Source organism: Arachis hypogaea, chromosome 10, assembly GCF_003086295.3.
Source record: "Arachis hypogaea cultivar Tifrunner chromosome 10, arahy.Tifrunner.gnm2.J5K5, whole genome shotgun sequence".
NCBI lineage: Eukaryota > Viridiplantae > Streptophyta > Magnoliopsida > Fabales > Fabaceae > Arachis > Arachis hypogaea.
This window is the reverse complement of record NC_092045.1, coordinates 47,107,260-47,127,619: the sequence shown is the minus strand read 5'-3', so window position 1 is coordinate 47,127,619 and position 20,360 is coordinate 47,107,260. Positions and strand designations below refer to the sequence as shown.

Genomic DNA, 20,360 nt, shown 5'->3' with positions numbered 1-20,360 from the left:
CAGAATACCACAGACAAGGTTTAGACCTTCCGGATTCTCTTGAATGCCGCCATCAGTTCTAGCTTATACCACGAAGATTCTGATTAAAGAATCCAAGAGATATCTACTTAATCTAAGGTAGAACGAAGGTGGTTGTCAGGCACACGTTCATAGTTGAGAATGATGATGATTGTCACGGATCATCACATTCATCCGGTTTAAGAACAAGTGATATCTTAGAATGGAAGCAAGCATGATTGAATAAGAAACAGTAGTAATTGCATTAATCCATCAGGACACAGCAGAGCTCCTCACCCCCAACCATGGGGTTTAGAGACTCATGCCGTGGAAAGTACACAAAGAAACGTGTAAAGTGTCATGAGGTACAGATACAATGTCAAAAGATCCTATTAATAGTAAGCTAGTAACCTAGGGTATACAGAAATGAGTAAATGACGTAAAAATCCACTTCTGGGTCCACTTAGTGTGTGCTTGGGCTGAGCATTGAAGCTTTTATGTGTAGAGACGTTTTCTGGAGTTAAACGCCAGTTCTCATGCCAGTTTGGGCGTTTAACTCCAAGTTTTATGCCAGTTCCAGCGTTAAACGCTGGAAATTCTGAGGCTGATTTGCCACGCCGGTTTGGGCCATCAAATCTCGGGCAAAGTATGGACTATTATACATTGCTGGAAAGCCCAGGATGTCGACTTTCCAATGCCGTTAAGAGCGCGCCAATTGGGCTTCTGTAGCTCCAGAAAATCCACTTCGAGTGCAGGGAGGTCAGAATCCAACAGCATCTGCAGTCCTTTCCAGTCTCTGAATCAGATTTTTGCTCAGGACCCTCAATTTCAGCCAGAAAATACATGAAATCACAGAAAAACACACAAACTCATAGTAAAGTCCAGAAAAGTGAATTTTAACTAAAAACTAATAAAAATATACTAAAAACTAACTAGATTATACTAAAAACATACTAAAAACAATGCCAAAAAGCGTATAAATTATCCGCTTATCACAACACCAAACTTAAATTGTTGCTTGTCCCCAAGCAACTGAAAATCAAGATAGGATAAAAAGAAGAGAATATACTATAGACTCCAAAATATCAAGGAAACTTAGCTCCAATTAGATGAGCGGGACTAGTAGCTTTTTGCCTCCGAACAGTTTTGGCATCTCACTCTATCCTTTGAAGTTCCGAATGATTAGCATCTATAGGAACTCAGAATTCAGATAGTGTTATTGATTCTCCTAGTTAAGTATAATGATTCTTGAACATAGCTAGTGTATGATTCTTGGCTATAGCCCAAAGCACTCTGTTTTCCAGTATTACCACCGGATACATACATGCCACAGACACATAATTGGGTGAACCTTTTCAGATTGTGACCCAGCTTTGCTAGAGTCCCCAATCAGAGGTGTCCAGGGTTCTTAAGCACACTCTTTTTGCCTTGGATCACAACTTTATTTCTTTCTTTTTCTTTCTCTTTCTTTCTTCTCTCTTTTTTTTCGAATTTTTTTTTGTATCCACTGCTTTTTCTTGCTTCAAGAATCAATTAAATGATTTTTTAGATCCTCAATAACAGTTCTCTTTTTCCTCATCCTTTCAAGAGCCAACACTTTTTTAACATTCTCAAAACAACAAATTCAAGAGACATATGCACTGTTCAGGCATTCATTCAGAAAACAAAAAGTATTGTCACCACATCAAACTAACTCAACTAGTTTCAAGGATAAATTTCGAAATCCTGTACTTCTTGTTCTTTTGTGATTAAAGCATTTTTCATTTAAGAGAGGTGATGGATTCATAGGACATTCATAGCTTTAGGACATGAATTTTAAATTTTATTAATTATGAAATAAGAACAAGACTCAAAAATAGATAGAAGATTAGACTAGAAAAATAAAAATAGAAAACAAAAATTATTAAATAGGCTCCTAATGATAGAGGTTTTCACAGAGTTAGGACTCAACAACCTTGATTTTGAGAAGTTGATGCTCCCTCAACTTGAGATGAGAGCTTTTGGCGTTTCAACTCTTGGAGTTCACGCCCCTGCTTCTCTTGTTCCTTCAGCAATTTGCAGAGCATGCAGTTCTGATTCTGCTGTTCTTCCTTCAGTTGCTCCATAGTTTCTTGTAACTTGATGATAGATGCTTCTAGGCTGGTCCAGTAGTCAATTTTTGGAAATTCAGGGAGGAACTCCTGCGCCCTCCTTTTGATAGAGTTGTCTTGCATTTGTCCTTCCATTGACTTCTTGGTGATTGGATGTTCAATGGGTATGAATTCATCTACTCCCATCTTTACCCCAGCCTCTTTACAGAGCAAGGAGATCAAGCTTGGGTAAGCCAATTTGGCTTCAGTGGAATTTTTATTTGCAATTGTGTAGATCTCACAAGCAATCACATGATGAACCTCCACTTCTTTTCCAAGCATAATGTAATGAATCATCACTGCTCTCTTGATAGTGACCTCAGAACGGTTGCTAGTGGGCAATATGGAATGCCTAATAAAGTCTAGCCAACCTCTTGCAATTGGTTTGAGGTCTCCCCTCTTGAGTTGGTTTGGGACACCCTTAGAATTGGTTATCCACTTAGTTCCAGGGAGGCATATGTCCTCTAGAACTTGATCTAACCCTTTATCTGCTCTCACCATTCTCCTATTAAAGGATTCAGGATCATCTTGTAGTTGAGGCAATTTGAAGATTTCTCTTATTTTGTCCAGATGGAAGTACATAACTTTCCCTCTAACCATGGTTCTGTAGGTATGGTAAGCAGTTCCAGTCATTCTCTGCTTATCTGTTAGCCACAGATTTGAGTAGAATTCCTGAACCATATTCCTTCCAACCTTTATCTCAGGATTGGTTAGAACTTCCCATCCTCTGTTTCGAATTTGCTCTTGGATCCCCGGATATTCATCTTCTTTCAGATCAAATTTAACTTCCGGGATCACTGACCTCAGACCTATTATTTTGTGATAATGGTCTTCATGTTCTTTGGTTAAGAACTTCTCTTGATTCCAAAGATTCTTTGGATTGTTCTCTTTCTTTCCTCTTAAATTGGTTTGCATTCCCTTAGGAGCCATGATCTTGATGAATCTTGGCTTAGTGATCACGAAAAAGCACACCAAACTTAGAGGTTTGCTTGTCCTCAAGCAAAAGAAAGGAAAGAAGAGAGAGAAGAGAAGAGCAAATTCGAATTGTGTGGGGGAATTATGGGGCCAAACGTGTATTTATAAAGTGGGGAGGAGAGATTTCGAAAAAAGAGAAAAATTTGAAAGAAGATTTGAGAAGATATGTAAAGAATTTGAGAGAAGGGTGATTTTTTTGAACAAGATTTTGGATTGATTTGAGAGATTTGAAGAATGATTTTAGATTTTTGAAAATTTGAAAGTGAATGATGAAAGGTTGAGATGCATTTATTTAGAAAAGTATAGGTCAGAAAAGGAAAGTTTGAAAAAATTTGATTTGAAAACAAAATCTTGGTCCCCCCACCTTTCTGGCGTTAAACGCCCAGAATGGCACCCATTCTGGCGTTTAACGCCCATTTGTTGCCCCTTGTGGGCGTTTAACGCCCAGCCAGGTGCCCCGGCTGGCGTTAAACGCCAGAATTCCTTTGTCACTGGGCGTTTTTCTAAAACGCCCAGGATGCTGCACACCTGGCGTTAAACGCCCAGAATGGTGCCCATTCTGGCGTTTAACGCCCAAAATGGCACCTTTACTGGCGTTAAACGCCCAAAATGGTGCCCATTCTGGCGTTTAACGCCCAAAATGCCCCTTACTGGCGTTTTTTCGCCAGTAAGCTCTTTTTCTCTGCTTTTTGAGCTGAATCCTTCTGTAACTCTGAGAATTCCTTCATTTTTGATACTTGCTTTTGTAAAAACAAAACATATAACCTGCTAATGACTGGGTTGGCTCCCAGCAAGCGCTTCTTTACTGTCTTTAGCTGGACTTTTACTGAGAATCACTCAAGTCTCAGTTTTGAGCATTCCTGCTCAAAATTGCCTTCAAGATAATGCTTGATTCTCTGTCCATTAACAATGAACTTTTTGTCAGAATCAGTATCCTGAAGCTCAACATATCCATATGGTGACACTCCTGTAATCACATACGGACCCCTCCACCGGGATTTAAGTTTTCCTGGAAACAATCGGAGCCTAGAGTTGAAGAGCAGAACTTTTTGTCCTGGCTCAAAGACTCTGGTTGACAACTTCTTGTCATGCCACTTCTTTGCCTTTTCCTTATAAATTTTTGCATTTTCAAAGGCATTGAGTCTGAACTCCTCTAGTTCATTTAGCTGGAGCAATCTTTTTTCACCAGCTAACTGAGCATCCATGTTTAGGAATCTGGTTGCCCAGTAGGCTTTATGTTCCAGTTCCACGGGCAGATGACAGGCCTTCCCATACACCAGTTGGTATGGAGAGGTTCCTATAGGAGTCTTGAATGCTGTTATGTATGCCCACATAGCATCATCCAAGCTCTTTGCCCAATCCTTTCTCCGGGCTATTACAGTCCGTTCCAGGATTCTTTTTAGCTCTCTGTTAGAGACTTCAGCTTGCCCATTTGTCTATGGATGATACGGAGTTGCCACTTTGTGGCTAATTCCATATCTAACCATAGCAGAGTATAGCTGTCTATTGCAGAAATGAGTGCCCCCGTCACTGATTAGTACTCTGGGAACACCAAACCTGCTGAAGATGTGTTTCTGGAGGAATTTCAGCACGGTCTTGGTATCATTAGTGGGTGTAGCAATTGCTTCTACCCACTTAGATACATAGTCCACTGCCACCAGAATGTAAGTGTTTGAGTATGATGGTGGGAATGGCCCCATGAAGTCAATGCCCCATACATCAAACAATTCTATCTCTAATATCCCTTGTTGAGGCATGGCATATCCGTGAGGCAAGTTACCAGCTCTTTGGCAACTGTCACAGTTACGCACAAACTCTCGGGAATCTTTATAGAGAGTAGGCCAGTAGAAGCCACATTGGAGGACTTTAGTGGCTGTTCGCTCACTTCCAAAATGTCCTCCATACTGTGATCCATGGCAATGCCATAGGATCCTTTGTGCTTCTTCTCTGGGTACACATCTGCGGATCATTCCGTCTGCACATCTCTTAAAGAGATATGGTTCATCCCATAGGTAGTACTTGGCATCTGAAATTAATTTCTTTCTTTGCATTCTGCTGTACTCCTGGGGTATGAACCTCACAGCTTTATAATTTGCAATATCTGCAAACCATGGAGCTTCCTGAATGGCAAAGAGTTGCTCATCTGGGAAGGTCTCAGAGATCTCAGTAGAAGGGAGGGACGCCCCAGCTACTGGTTCTATTCGGGACAGATGATCAGCTACTTGGTTCTCTGTCCCTTTTCTGTCTCTTATTTCTATATCAAACTCTTGCAGAAGCAACACCCATCTGATAAGCCTGGGTTTTGAATGCTGCTTTGTGAGTAAGTATTTAAGAGCAGCATGGTCAGTGTACACAACCACTTTGGACCCCACTAGATAGGATCTAAACTTGTCAATGGCATAGACCACTGCAAGTAACTCTTTTTCTGTGGTTGTGTAATTCTTCTGTGCGTCATTTAGAACACGGCTGGCATAATAAATGACGTGCAGAAGCTTGTTATGCCTCTGTCCCAACACTGCACCAATGGCATGGTCACTGGCATCACACATTAGTTCAAATGGTAATGTCCAATCTGGTACAGAGATGATTGGTGCTGTGACCAGCTTAGCTTTCAGGGTCTCAAATGCCTGCAGACACTGTGTGTCAAACACAAATGGTGTGTCAGCAGCTAGCATGTTACTCAAAGGTTTTGCAATTTTCGAAAAATCCTTTATAAACCTTCTGTAGAATCCTGCATGCCCCAGAAAGCTTCTGATTGCCTTAACATTGGCAGGTGGTGGTAATTTTTCAATTACCTCTGCCTTTGCCTTATCCACCTCTATTCCCCTGCTTGAAATTTTGTGCCCAAGGACAATTCCTTCAGTTACCATAAAGTGACATTTTTCCCAGTTTAAAACCAGGTTGGTCTCTTGGCACCTTTTCAGGACAAGTGATAGGTGGTTAAGACAGGAGCTGAATGAGTCTCCATATACTAAGAAGTCATCCATGAAGACTTCAAGAAATTTCTCCACCATATCAGAGAAGATGGATAGCATGCATCTCTGAAAGGTTGCAGGAGCATTACATAGACCAAAAGGCATCCTTCTGTAGGCAAACACGCCAGAAGGGCAAGTAAATGCTGTTTTCTCTTGGTCCTGAGGATCTACTGCAATTTGGTTGTAACCTGAATAGCCATCCAAAAAACAGTAATAATCATGACCAGCTAGTCTTTCTAGCATTTGGTCTATGAATGGTAAAGGAAAATGATCCTTTCTGGTGGCTGTATTGAGCCTTCTGTAGTCAATACACATACGCCACCCTGTGACTGTTCTTGTAGGAACCAGTTCATTTTTTTCATTATGAACCACTGTCATGCCTCCCTTTTTGGGGACAACTTGGACAGGGCTCACCCAGGGGCTATCAGAAATAGGATAAATAATCCCAGCCTCTAGTAATTTAGTGACCTCTTTCTGCACCACCTCCTTCATGGCAGGATTTAGCCTCCTCTGTGGTTGGACCACTAGTTTGGCATTATCCTCCAACAGGATTTTGTGCATGCATCTAGCTGGGCTAATGCCCTTAAGATCACTTATGGACCATCCAAGAGCTGTCTTGTGTGTCCTTAGCACTTGAATCCGTGCTTCCTCTTCCTGTGGATATGTCTTCAACTTGCTGATGGCTCCATTAAATACCCATCAGGCGTGATTGAAGACATGATTGTCAAGGTTGGGCCATTCGCCTTCCCTACTGACTTTGTGGTGCTGGAAATGGAGGAGCACAAGAGTGCAACTCTCATCCTAGGAAGACCTTTCCTAGCCACTGGCCGAACCCTCATTGATGTCCAAAAAGGGGAAGTAACCTTGAGAGTCAATGAGGAGGAGTTTAAGTTGAATGTTGTCAAAGCCATGCAACATCCAGACACCCCAAATGACTGCATGAGTGTTGATCTTATTGATTCTCTGGTAAGAGAGGTCAATATGGCTAAGAGTCTCGAATCAGAACTGGAGGACATCTTTAAAGATGTTCAGCCTGATTTGGAGGAATCAGAGAAGATAATAGAACCTCTGAAAATCCCTCAAGAAGAGGAGAAACCTCCAAAACCCGAGCTCAAACCATTACCACCATCCCTGAAATATGCATTTTTGGGAGAAGGTGAAACCTTTCCTGTAATTATAAGCTCTACCTTAGAGCCACAGGAAGAGGAAGCACTAATTCAAGTGCTAAGGACGCACAAGACAGCTCTTGGGTGGTCCATTAGTGATCTTAAGGGCATTAGCCCAGCCAGATGCATGCACAAAATCTTGTTGGAGGATGACGCCAAGCCAGTGGTTCAACCACAAAGGCGACTGAACCCAGCTATGAAAGAAGTGGTGCAAAAAGAGGTCACTAAATTACTAGAGGCTGGGATTATTTATCCTATTTCTGACAGCCCCTGGGTGAGCCCTGTTCAAGTTGTCCCTAAGAAGGGTGGCATGACAGTGGTTCATAATGAAAAAAATGAACTGGTTCCTACAAGGACAGTTACAGGGTGGCGTATGTGCATTGATTACAGAAGACTCAATACAGCCACCAGAAAGGATCATTTTCCTTTACCATTCATAGACCAGATGCTAGAAAGACTAGCAGGTCATGAATACTACTGCTTCCTGGATGGATATTCAGGTTATAATCAAATTGCAGTAGATCCCCAAGATCAGGAGAAAACGGCCTTCACATGTCCATCTGGAGTATTTGCATACAGAAGGATGCCATTTGGCCTGTGCAATGCACCTGCAACTTTTCAAAGGTGCATGCTCTCTATTTTCTCTGATATGGTGGAAAAATTTCTGGAAGTCTTCATGGATGACTTTTCAGTATTTGGAGACTCATTCAGCTCCTGCCTTAACCATTTAGCACTTGTTCTGAAAAGATGCCAAGAGACTAACCTGGTTTTAAACTGGGAAAAATGTCACTTTATGGTGACTGAGGGAATTGTCCTTGGGCACAAAATTTCGAACAAAGGGATAGAGGTGGACCAGGCTAAAGTAGAAGTAATTGAAAAATTACCACCACCTGCTAATGTTAAGGCAATCAGAAGCTTTCTGGGACATGCAGGGTTCTATAGGAGGTTTATAAAGGATTTTTCAAAAATCGCCAAACCTCTGAGCAACCTGCTAGCTGCAGACACGCCATTCATCTTTAATGAAGAGTGTCTGCAGGCATTTGAAACTCTGAAAGCTAAATTGGTTACAGCACCAATCATCTCTGCACCAGACTGGACATTACCATTTGAACTAATGTGTGATGCCAGTGACCATGCCATTGGTGCAGTGTTGGGACAAAGGCATGACAAGCTTCTGCATGTCATTTACTATGCCAGCCGTGTGCTAAATGATGCACAGAAGAATTACACATCCATAGAAAAAGAGCTACTTGCAGTGGTTTACGCAATTGACAAATTTAGATCCTACTTAGTAGGATCAAAAGTGATTGTGTACACTGATCATGCTGCTCTTAAATATCTACTCACAAAGCAGGATTCAAAACCCAGACTCATCAGATGGGTGCTGCTTCTGCAAGAGTTTGATATAGAAATAAGAGACAGAAAAGGGACAGAAAATCAAGTAGCAGATCACCTGTCCCGAATAGAACCAGTGGAAGGGGCGTCCCTCCCTCTCACTGAAATTTCTGAAACCTTTCCGGATGAGCAATTACTAGCCGTCCAGGAAGTACCATGGTTTGCAGACATTGCAAACTACAAGGCAGTGAGATTCATACCCAAAGAGTACAGTAAGGTGCAATCAAAGAAATTAATCATAGATGCAAAATACTATCTTTGGGATGAACCATATCTCTTTAAGAGATGTGCAGACGGAGTAATCCGTAGATGTGTGCCTAAAGAAGAAGCACAGAAGATCCTTTGGCATTGCCATGGATCACAGTATGGAGGACATTTTGGAAGTGAACGAACAGCCACAAGAGTCCTCCAGAGTGGCTTCTACTGGCCTACTCTCTATAAAGATTCCCGAGCATTTGTGCTTAACTGTGATAGTTGCCAGAGATCAGGCAACCTGCCTCACAGTTATGCTATGCCTCAACAAGGAATCTTGGAAATTGAGTTGTTTGATGTATGGGGCATTGATTTCATGGGACCTTTCCCACCATCATACTCAAACACCTATATTCTGGTAGCAGTGGATTATGTATCCAAATGGGTGGAGGCTATTGCAACACCCACTAATGACACTAAAACAGTGTTAAAATTCCTCCAGAAACATATCTTCAGCAGATTTGGTATCCCTAGAGTGTTAATCAGTGATGGGGGTACTCATTTCTGTAATAAACAGCTCTACTCTGCTCTAGTACGTTATGGAGTCAACCACAGAGTGGCTACTCCATATCACCCACAAACTAATGGGCAGGCTGAAGTCTCAAATCAAGAACTTAAAAGAATCCTGGAACGGACTGTAATTAACCGTAGAAAGGATTGGGCAAGAAGCTTGGATGATGCTCTGTGGGCATACAGAACAGCATTTAAGACCCCTATAGGGACCTCTCCATACCAGCTTGTGTATGGAAAGGCATGTCACTTGCCAGTAGAATTGGAACACAAGGCCTACTGGGCAACCAGATTCCTGAATCTTGATGCCAAATTAGCTGGAGAAAAACGATTGCTCCAGTTAAATGAGCTAGAGGAGTTTAGACTCAATGCTTTTGAAAATGCGAAAATCTACAAGGAAAAAGCAAAAAGATGGCATGATAAGAAACTGTCATCCAGAGTCTTTAAACCAGGACAAAAAGTTCTACTATTCAACTCTAGGCTCAGATTATTCCCTGGGAAGTTAAAATCCCGGTGGAGAGGTCCATATGTGATCACAAGTGTATCACCATATGGATACATAGAACTTCAGGATAGTGACTCTAACAAAAAGTTCATTGTCAATGGACAAAGAGTTAAACACTATCTTGAAGATAATTTCGAGCAAGAATGCTCAAGACTGAGATTACATTGAATATCAGTGTCAGTCCAGCTAATGACATTAAAGAAGCGCTTGCTGGGAGGCAACCCAGCCATTTACAAAGTTTATTTACTGATTAAATAAATTTTCTTTTCTTTACAGGTTTGAGTCCAAGTATCTTCAAAGGTGAATTAGTAATTGATTGAAGTCCCAAGAGTTACAGAGAAATTTGGAAGCTCACTGGCATGAAAAGCCAGTAAGAAATACTTTGGGCGTTAAACGCCCAAAAGAAGCACCCACTGGGCGTTCAACGCCAGTAAGGGTAGCCTTCTGGGCGTTAAACGCCAAGAAGAAGCATCTTCTGGGCGTTAAACGCCAGAAAGATGCACCTTCTGGGCGTTTAACGCCAATCTGCTAGCATTCTGGGCGTTTAGAAAAACGCCCAGTAAAGAAGAACCTCCTGGCGTTCAACGCCAGGAAGAAGCATCACATGGGCGTTGAACGCCCAGGAGAAGCAACATTTGGGCGTTAAACGCCCAAACCATGCACCATGTGGGCGTTTAACGCCAGGATGGTGGGAGGAGGTACAATATCGTTTTTCTTTGAATTTTTTTCAAAATTTTTATGTTTCAATTCATGATTTCTTGCATAAACATATTTTAAATTATCACTTTCAATTCCAAAAAGTTTTTATCCTAATTTCTAAAATCCAATGATTGCAAATTTTTTAGATTTATCTTAACCCAAAAGAACAAATGACTTTCCAATTCAATCCATCATCTTTTCAAATTTGTTTCCAACACATCTTTAACTCCTTTTAAAATCCTTTTCAAAATTAAAATTTAATTCTATATTTTAAATTTTGATTCATATCTTTTCCTTTTTAAAATTATATCTTTTTCTGATCATATCTTTTAAAATTATATCTTTTATCTTATCTCTTTCTTATTTTTTCGAAAATTACCCACCCCCCCTCCCTATATCTTGTGTTCGGCGCCCTCCTCATCATCACCATTCCACATTGCTCTCCTCCTATCCCTCTTCTTTCCTCTCTTTTGCTTGAGGACACGCAAAGCTCTAAGTTTGGTGTGTTTTCCCGTGATCACAAAAACTATTGTGTCTCTTGATCATGGCCCCTAAAGGGAAACAAACCACCCCAAGAGGAAAGAAAGAAAGCGTTCCAAAGCCACTTTGGAACCAAGGGAAGTTCTTAACTAAAGAACATTCAGACCATTACTACAAGATAATGAGTCACAGATCAGTGATCCCGGAAGTCAGATTTGATCTGAAAGAAGATGAATATCCGGAGATCCAAGAGCAAATTCGGAACAGGAATTGGGAAATTCTGGCCAATCCTGAAACGAAAGTGGGGAAGAACATGGTTCAGGAATTTTATGCTAATCTATGGCAGACAGAAAGGCAAAGAATCATTGGAGCTGCTATCTTTGACCATAAGACAGTGGTCAGAGGAAAAATCATTCATACCCATTCTGACAGGATCAGGGAGATATTCAAGATCCCTCAACTGAAAGATGACCCAGACTTCTTTAATAGGAGAATGATAAGGGTCAATAAAGGGCTGGATAAGGTTCTGGAGGACATATGCATCCCTGGAGCCAAGTGGACTACCAGTACAACTGGCATCCCAGTTCAACTCAAAAGAGAAGATCTAAAACCAGTAGCCAGAGGCTGGCTGGACTTTATTTGTCGTTCCATATTGCCCACCAGCAACCATTCTGAAGTTACCATCAAAAGAGCTGTCATGATTCACTGCATCATGTTGGGAAAAGAAGTGGAAGTCCATCAGCTGATCTCCTGTGAGCTATATAAAATAGCAAACAGGAATTCTAAGGACGCCAAATTGGCTTATCCAAGCCTAGTTTCTATGCTTTGCAAAGAGGCTGGAGTAAAGATGGGAATAACTGAATATATCCCAATTGAAAAGCCCATTACTGGAACATCAATGATCAGGCAACAGCAACAAGAGGATCCTGTCAGAAGGAGAGCACAAGAAGCTCTCCCAGAACTGCCCCAATTCGAATATTGGGAACAGCTTGAGGCTTCTGTTTCCAGATTGCAAGAAGCTATGGATCAAATAAAAGAAGAACAGAATAATCAAGGTAGCATGATTTGCAAACTGCTCAAGGAACAGGAGGAGCAAGGGCGTGATCTAAGGGAGCTGAAGCGCCAAAAATTAATCCTTGAACCACACCCAAAAGAATTAGAGGAGCATCCACTCCTCAAAACAACAGGTTGTTGAGTTCCAATTTTTCTGTTTTAACTTAGCAGAGATTATTCCCTTTAGAAATTAACCTTAGAAGGTATTTAGTAGTAATTAGGATGTCTATTTTGATTTTATTTCCAATTAAGTTATAATTTATTTTTCTCATCATCACTAGGCATGAATAAAGTAGTAGATTTTCTTTTAGAATAAAGAAGTAATTTATATTTTTCGAGTTCTTAATAAATAAAATTATAATTAATTATATGTGGTGGCAATACTTTTTGTTCTCTGAATGAATGCTTAAACAGTGCATAAGATGTACTTTGAATTTGATGAATATTGGCTCCTGAAAGGACAAAGAACACGAAAAATATTGTTGAGGATCTGAAAAATCATGAAATTCATTCTTGAAGCAAGAAAAAGCAGTTCAAAAAAAAAAAATTGGCGAAAATTTTAGCAAAGATCCAAGGCTTTGAGCATTAATGAATAGGAGGGCCCAAGGAAATAAAATCTAGGCCTAAGCGGCTAAATCAAGCTGTCCCTAACCATGTGCTTGTGTCATGAAGGTCCAAGTGAAAAGCTTGAGACTGAATGGTTAAAGTCGTGATCCAAAGCTAAAGAGTGTGCTTAAGAGCTCTGGACACCACTAACTGGGGACTTTAGCAAAGCTGAGTCACAATCTGAAAAGGTTCACCCAGTTATGTGTCTGTGGCATTTGTGTATCCGGTGGTAATACTGGAAGACAAAGTGCTTAGGGCCACAGCCAAGACTCATAAAATGACTATGTTCAAGAATCAACATACTACACTAGGAGAATCAACAATACTATCTGAATTCTGAGTTCCTAAGGATGCCAATCATTCTGAAAATTTAAAGATACAGGGAGATGCCAAAACTGTTCAGAGACAAAAAGCTACAAGCCCCGCTCATCTAATAAGAATCTGAGCTTCATTTAAAACTCGAGAATATTATTATTTCTTTATTTCTGTTAGAACCTATTTTATTCATCTAGTTGCTTGAGGACAAGCAACAGTTTAAGTTTGGTGTTGTGATGAGCGGATATTTTGTACGCTTTTTGGGGGTAATTTCATGTAGATTTTAGCATGTTTTAGTTAGTTTTTAGTAGAATAATATTAGTTTTTAGGCAAAAATCATATTTCTGGACTTTACTATGAGTTTGTGTGTTTTTCTGTGATTTCAGGTATTTTCTGGCTGAAATTGAGGGAGCTGAGCAAAAATCTGACTTAGGCTGAAAAAGGACTGCTGATGCTGTTGGATCCTGACCTCCCTGCACTCGAAATGGATTTTCTGGAGCTACAGGAGTTCAATTGGCGCGCTCTCAACGGCGTTGGAAAGTAGACATCCAGGGCTTTCCAGCAATATATAATAGTCCATACTTTGAGCGAGGATAGACGACGTAACTTGGCGTTAAACGCCAAGTTCATGCTGCTGTCTGGAGTTAAACGCCAGAAAAACGTCATTATCCGGAGTTGAACGCCCAAAACACGTCATAACCTGAAGTTTGACGCCAAGAAAGGCCTTTGCACGTGGAAAGCTTTAGTCGCAGCCCCAGCACACACCAAGTGGGCCCCAGAAGTGGATTTCTGCACCAATTATCTTAGTGTATTCATTTTCTGTAAACCTAGGTTACTAGTTTACTATTTAAACAACTTTTACAGACATATCTTGTACCTCATGACATTTTCAGATCTGAATTACATACTTTGTGACGGCATGAGTCTCTAAACTCCATTGTTGGGGGTGAGGAGCTCTGCAGCGTCTCGATGATTTAATACAATTCCTTTGTTTTCCATTCAAACACGCTTGTTCTTATCTAAGATGTTTATTCGCGCTTAACTGTAGAGAAGGTGATGATCTATGACACTCATCACCTTCCTCAACCCATGAACGTGTGCCTGACAACCACCTCCGTTCTACATCAGATTGAATGAATATCTCTTAGATTCCCCAACAGAATCTTCGTGGTATAAGCCGGATTGATGGCAGCATTCATGAGAATCCGGAAAGTCTAAACCTTGTCTGTGGTATTCCAAGTAGGATTCCGGGATTGAATGACTGTGACGTGCTTCAAACTTTAACCTGCTGGGCGTTAGTGACAGACGCAAAAGAGGGATTCTATTCCAGTAGGAGCGGGAACCAACCGGTGATTAGCCGTACTGTGACAGAGTGCGTGAGCATAGTTTTCATTGCGAGGATGGGAAGTAGCCACTGACAACGGTGACACCCTACATAGAGCTTGCCATGGAAGGAACCTGCGTGTGAGAAGAAGATTTCAAGGAAGAGTTGAAATCAGAGGACAAAGCATCTCCAAAACTCCAACATATTTCCTAGTTCTGCAAATCAAAGTAACATTGTTCCCTCTTTTATCAATTCCAATAATTTCACTTTTAATCCAAATAATCCTATTGATATCCTGACTAAGATCAATAAAATAAATATTGATTGCTTCAAACCAATAATCTCTGTGGATTCGACCCTTACTCACATAAGGTATTACTTGGACGACCCAGTACACTTGCTGGTCAGTTGAACGGAATTGTGCCCACTCATACCAAAAATCCTAAGTTCCACAATCCTACAATAAATATATTAATGCTATATTGATGTGATCACAATTTCGTCCACCATAAGCCCATAGTAGATGATGTCTAACTGTACCCACTCTGAAAACATTTCAGAGGGGCATTTTCTTAGCATACCTCTATACCTCTCCCAGGCATTATAAAGGGATTCATTACCCTCTTGTTTAAAGCCTTGAATGTCCAGCCTTAGCTGTGTCATCCTCTTTGGAGGGTAAAAGTGATTCAGGAATTTGTCTGATAACTGTTTCCATGTCTTTATGCTTGCTGTAGGTTGGTTATTCAACCATCTTTTAGCTTGATCTTTTACAACAAATGGAAACAGTAATAGTCTGTAGACATCCTGATCCACCTCTTTATCATGTACTGTGTCAGCAATTTGTAAGAACTGTGCCAGAAACTCAGTAGGCTCTTCTTGTGGAAGACCGGAATACTGGTAATTTTGCTGCACTATAATAATGAGTTGAGGATTTAGCTCAAAGCTGCTTGCTTTGATGGGAGGTGTACAGATGCTACTCCCATATGCAGTTGTAATGGGGTTAGCATATGACCCCAAAGTCCTTTTGGACTGATCAATCCCACTTAAGTCCATAATGGATAAAGGGAAATGATATGGATTGCAAATAGATAAATTTTGTTTTTTTTTGAATTAACCGAAAAAATAAAATAAAATAAAAGGAAATTAAAATAAAAAATTCGAAAATCAAAAAGAAAATAAGATCAAAGCAAATTGAGAACTGAATCAATTAGTTAATTAAAAAGATTTTGAGATTAGCAATTAGAAAGATATGATTGAAAAATTTTTATGAAAAAGATTTGATTTTTGAAAAGAGGAAAGAGAAAAACAACAAAATGACACCAAACTTAAAATTTTTAGAAAATCAAACACTAATTTTTCGAAAATTTTTAAGGGAAAAACACAAAGAGGACACCAAACTTAGAATTTTTAAAGATCAAAAAGTGACTAAGGACATGCAAATTCGAAAATTAAAAGAAAAACAAAAGCATGCAATTGACACCAAACTTAAAATATGAAACTAGACTCAACTAAAAGACTCTAAACCAACAAAAATAAACAGTCCTAATCTAAGCAACAAGATAAGCCGTCAGTTGTCCAAACTCGAACAATCCCCGGCAACGGCGCCAAAAACTTGGTGCACGAAATTGCAATTACACCTTTGCAACGCCGCACAACTAACCAGCAAGTGCACTGGGTCGTCCAAGTAATACCTTACGTGAGTAAGGGTCAATCCCACGGAGATTGTCGGCTTGAAGCAAGCTATGGTTATCTTGTAAATCTTAGTCAGGATATCAGAATTATCAGGATTGATTGTGAAAAGTAAAAGAACATGAAATAAGTACTTGTTTTGCAGTAATGGGGAACAGGTTGAGGTTTTGGAGATGCTACATCTTCTGAATCTCTGCTTTCCTACTGTCTTCTTCTTCAAACACGCAAGGCTCCTTCCATGGCAAGCTGTATGTAGGGTTTCACCGTTGTCAATGGCTACCTCCCATCCTCTCAGTGGAAATGTTCAACGCACCCTGTCACGGCACGGCTATCCATCTGTCGGTTCTCAATCAGGCCGGAATAGAATCCAGTGATTCTTTTGCGTCTGTCACTAACGCCCCGCCTTCAGGAGTTTGAAGCTCGTCACAGTCACTCAATCATTGAATCCTACTCAGAATACCACAGACAAGGTTTAGACATTCCGGATTCTCTTGAATGCCGCCATCAGTTCTAGCTTATACCACGAAGATTCTGATTAAAGAATCCAAGAGATATCTACTTAATCTAAGGTAGAACGGAGGTGGTTGTCAGGCACACGTTCATAGTTGAGAATGATGATGATTGTCACGGATCATCACATTCATCCGGTTTAAGAACAAGTGATATCTTAGAATGGAAGCAAGCATGATTGAATAAGAAACAGTAGTAATTGCATTAATCCATCAGGACACAGCAGAGCTCCTCACCCCCAACCATGGGGTTTAGAGACTCATGCCGTGGAAAGTACACAAAGAAACGTGTAAAGTGTCATAAGGTACAGATACAATGTCAAAAGATCCTATTAATAGTAAGCTAGTAACCTAGGGTATACAGAAATGAGTAAATGACGTAAAAATCCACTTCTGGGTCCACTTAGTGTGTGCTTGGGCTGAGCATTGAAGCCTTTATGTGTAGAGACGTTTTCTGGAGTTAAACGCCAGTTCTCATGCCAGTTTGGGCGTTTAACTCCAAGTTTTATGCCAGTTCCAGCGTTAAAACGCTGGAAATTCTGAGGCTGATTTGCCACGCCGGTTTGGGCCATCAAATCTCGAGCAAAGTATGGACTATTATACATTGCTGGAAAGCCCAGGATGTCTACTTTCCAATGCCGTTAAGAGCGCGCCAATTGGGCTTCTGTAGCTCTAGAAAATCCACTTCGAGTGCAGGGAGGTCAGAATCCAACAGCATCTGTAGTCCTTTCCAGTCTCTGAATCAGATTTTTGCTCAGGACCCTCAATTTCAGCCAGAAAATACCTGAAATCCCAGAAAAACACACAAACTCATAGTAAAGTCCAGAAAATTGAATTTTAACTAAAAACTAATAAAAATATACTAAAAACTAACTAGATTATACTAAAAACATACTAAAAACAATGCCAAAAAGCGTATAAATTATCCGCTCATCAGTATCTCTATCTTATTTTATATTTTATTCATCTTTTAATTATCAAAACCCCATAACCATTTAAATCTGCCTAAATGAGATTTACAAGGTGACCATAGCTTGCTTCAAGCCGACAATCTCCGTGGGATCGACCCTTACTCACGTAAGGTATTACTTGGACGACCCAGTACACTTGCTGGTCAGCTGCATGGAGTTGTGAAGAAAGTGTGTGATCACGATTCCATGTACCATGTTTTTGGCGCCGTTGCCGTGGATTGTTCGAGTTTGGACAACTGACGGTTCAACTTGTTGCTTAGATTAGGTATTTTTCTTTTTATTTTCTTCTTCAGAATTTTTTAGAACGAATTCTAGCGTTTCAGATGATGCTTTTATCATCACAGGAGCTAGTTGATTCTCATCAATTTGGCTGTTGTATGTAATGTCCTGCTGAAGCTTGGTTGACCATGTCTAATCTTTTTAGACTGAAGCTTTAGACTAATATTGCATGATTCACGGAATTTGTATTAAAAATTTTGAGTTTCTTATTTTCTTTTTCAAAATAATTTTTGAAAAAATACAAAAAAATTATAAAATCATAAAATCAAAAATATTTTGTGCTTCTTGTTTGAGTCTAGTGTCAATTTTTAAGTTTGCTGTCAATTGCATGTTTTCATTTTTCTTGCAAATTTTTGAAAACTCATGCATGGTGTTCTTCATGATCTTCAAGTTGTTCTTGATGATTTTACTTGTCTAATCTTTAAATTCTCTTGTTTTGTGTCTTTTGTTGTTTCTCATCTGCATTCTCAATTTGTTAGTGTCTCTAGTATGAAAATTTCTATGTTTGTTGTCTTGCATGTCTTTCTTTTCTGAAAAATTTTCAAAAATATATTCTTGATGTTCATCTTGACATTCAAAGTGTTCTTGCATGCATTGTTTATTTGATCTTTGTTTTTCATGATTAGTTTCATTTTGTTGTTTTTCTCTCTCATCATTAAAAATTCAAAAAAAAAATTCAAAACTATGTCTTTTCAAGTCAATAATACAGAGAATTGAAGATTCAGAACATACAGCAGAAGAATCACAGAGAAAAAGCTGGGCATTCAAAACACCTAGTGAGGAAGGAATTCTGGCATTTAAACGCCAGCCAGGGTACCTGGTTGGGCGTTTAACGCCCAAGGAGGTAACCAAATGGGCGTTAAACGCTAGAATGGATACCATTCTGGGCGTTTAATGCCAGGATAGCACCAAGGAGGTAGTTTTGTTTTCAATTCAAATCTTTTTCAAATTTTCATGTTTTAAAACTAATTTTTCAAAATCTTATCTTTTCCATATCCTCTCATATCAATCATATCTTTTTCAAAATCAAATCTTTTTCATTTATTCTTTCAATATTTTTGAATATCCTTGCTAACAATTAATGCTGTGATTCAAAAATATCAAGTTTGTTACTTTCCTCTTAAGAAAGGTTCAATATTTGAATTTTATAATCAAATCTTTTAATTTCTTGTTAGTCAAGTCATCAATTTTAAAAATCAAATCTTTTTCAACCATGTCTTTTCAATCATATGTTTTCAAATATATCTTTTTAAAAATTAAATCTTTTTCAAATCATATCTTTTTCAAATTTTAATTTCAAAATCTTTTTCTAACTTCTTATCTTTAATTTCTCTCTCTCTCTAATTTTCGAAAATCACTAACAACCTTTTTTTCTTTTTTTTTTCAAAAATCTTTTTAATTAACTAATTGTTTTAAACTCTAATCTTATTTTATTTAAAAATTTTCGAAAAATTCTCTCTCTCCCATCTCTTTCTATTTAATCACTAACACTTATCCTCCTTTAATAATTCGGACCCTCTCCCTCTCTATAAGTTTGAACTCTTCTCTCTACCTCATCCTTCTATTCCTATTTTCCTCTGACACCTCAAGGAATCTCTATACTGTGACATAGAGGATTCCATACTTTCTTTGTTTTCTTCTCTTTTATATGAGTAGGAACAAAGATAAAGGCATTCTTGTTGAAGCTTATCCTGAACCTGAATGGACTCTAAAGAGGAAGCTAAGAGAAGCTAAAGCATAACTCTCTGGAGAGGACCTGACAGAAATCTTTGAAAAAGAAGAAGACATGGCAACCAAAAATAACAACAATGCCAACAATGCAAGGAAGGTGCTTGGTGACTTTACTACACCAACTCCCGACTTCTATGGGAGAAGCATCTCTATTCCTGCCATTGGAGCAAAAAACTTTGAGCTTAAGCCTCAATTAGTTTCTCTGATGCAACAGAATTGTAAGTTTTAAGGACTTCTATTGGAAGATCCTCATCAGCTCTTGGCTGAATTTTTGCAAATTTGTGACACTGTTAAGACCAGTGGAGTTGATCCCGAGGTCTACAGACTTATAATTTTCCCTTTTACTGTAAGAGACAGAGCTACTATATGGTTGAACTCACAATCTAAAGACAGTCTGAACTCTTGGGAAGAACTAGTCAATGCCTTCTTAGCCAAATTCTTTCCATCTCAAAAGATGAGTAAGCTTAGAGTGGAAGTTCAAACCTTCAAACAGAAAGAAGGTGAATCCCTCTATGAAGCTTGGGAAAGATACAAGCAATTGATCAGAAGGTGTCCCTCTGACATGCTTTCAAAATGGAGCATCATAGGTATCTTCTATGATGGCCTGTCTGAGTTATCCAAGATGTCATTGGACCATTCTGTAGGCAAATCTATTCATTTGAAGAAAATGCTTGCAGAAGCCCAGGAACTCAGAAGAAAGTAGTTCATGAGATTGATACTCTGAATACCATATTAGCTCAGAATAAAATATTGACTCAGCAAGTCAATATGATTTCTCAGTATCTGATTGGATTGCAAGC

At 39.4% G+C, this 20,360-nt stretch overlaps 1 non-coding gene across 1 annotated transcript; it reads right to left on the bottom strand.

The window, feature by feature from the left end:
- Nucleotides 1-20,020: 20,020 nt before the first annotated feature.
- LOC112718501 (small nucleolar RNA R71) lies at nt 20,021-20,128 on the bottom strand. Its single transcript, XR_003160839.1, has one exon. It is a non-coding gene; the product is annotated as a small nucleolar RNA R71 (small nucleolar RNA).
- Between the last annotated feature and the right edge of the window lie 232 nt (nt 20,129-20,360).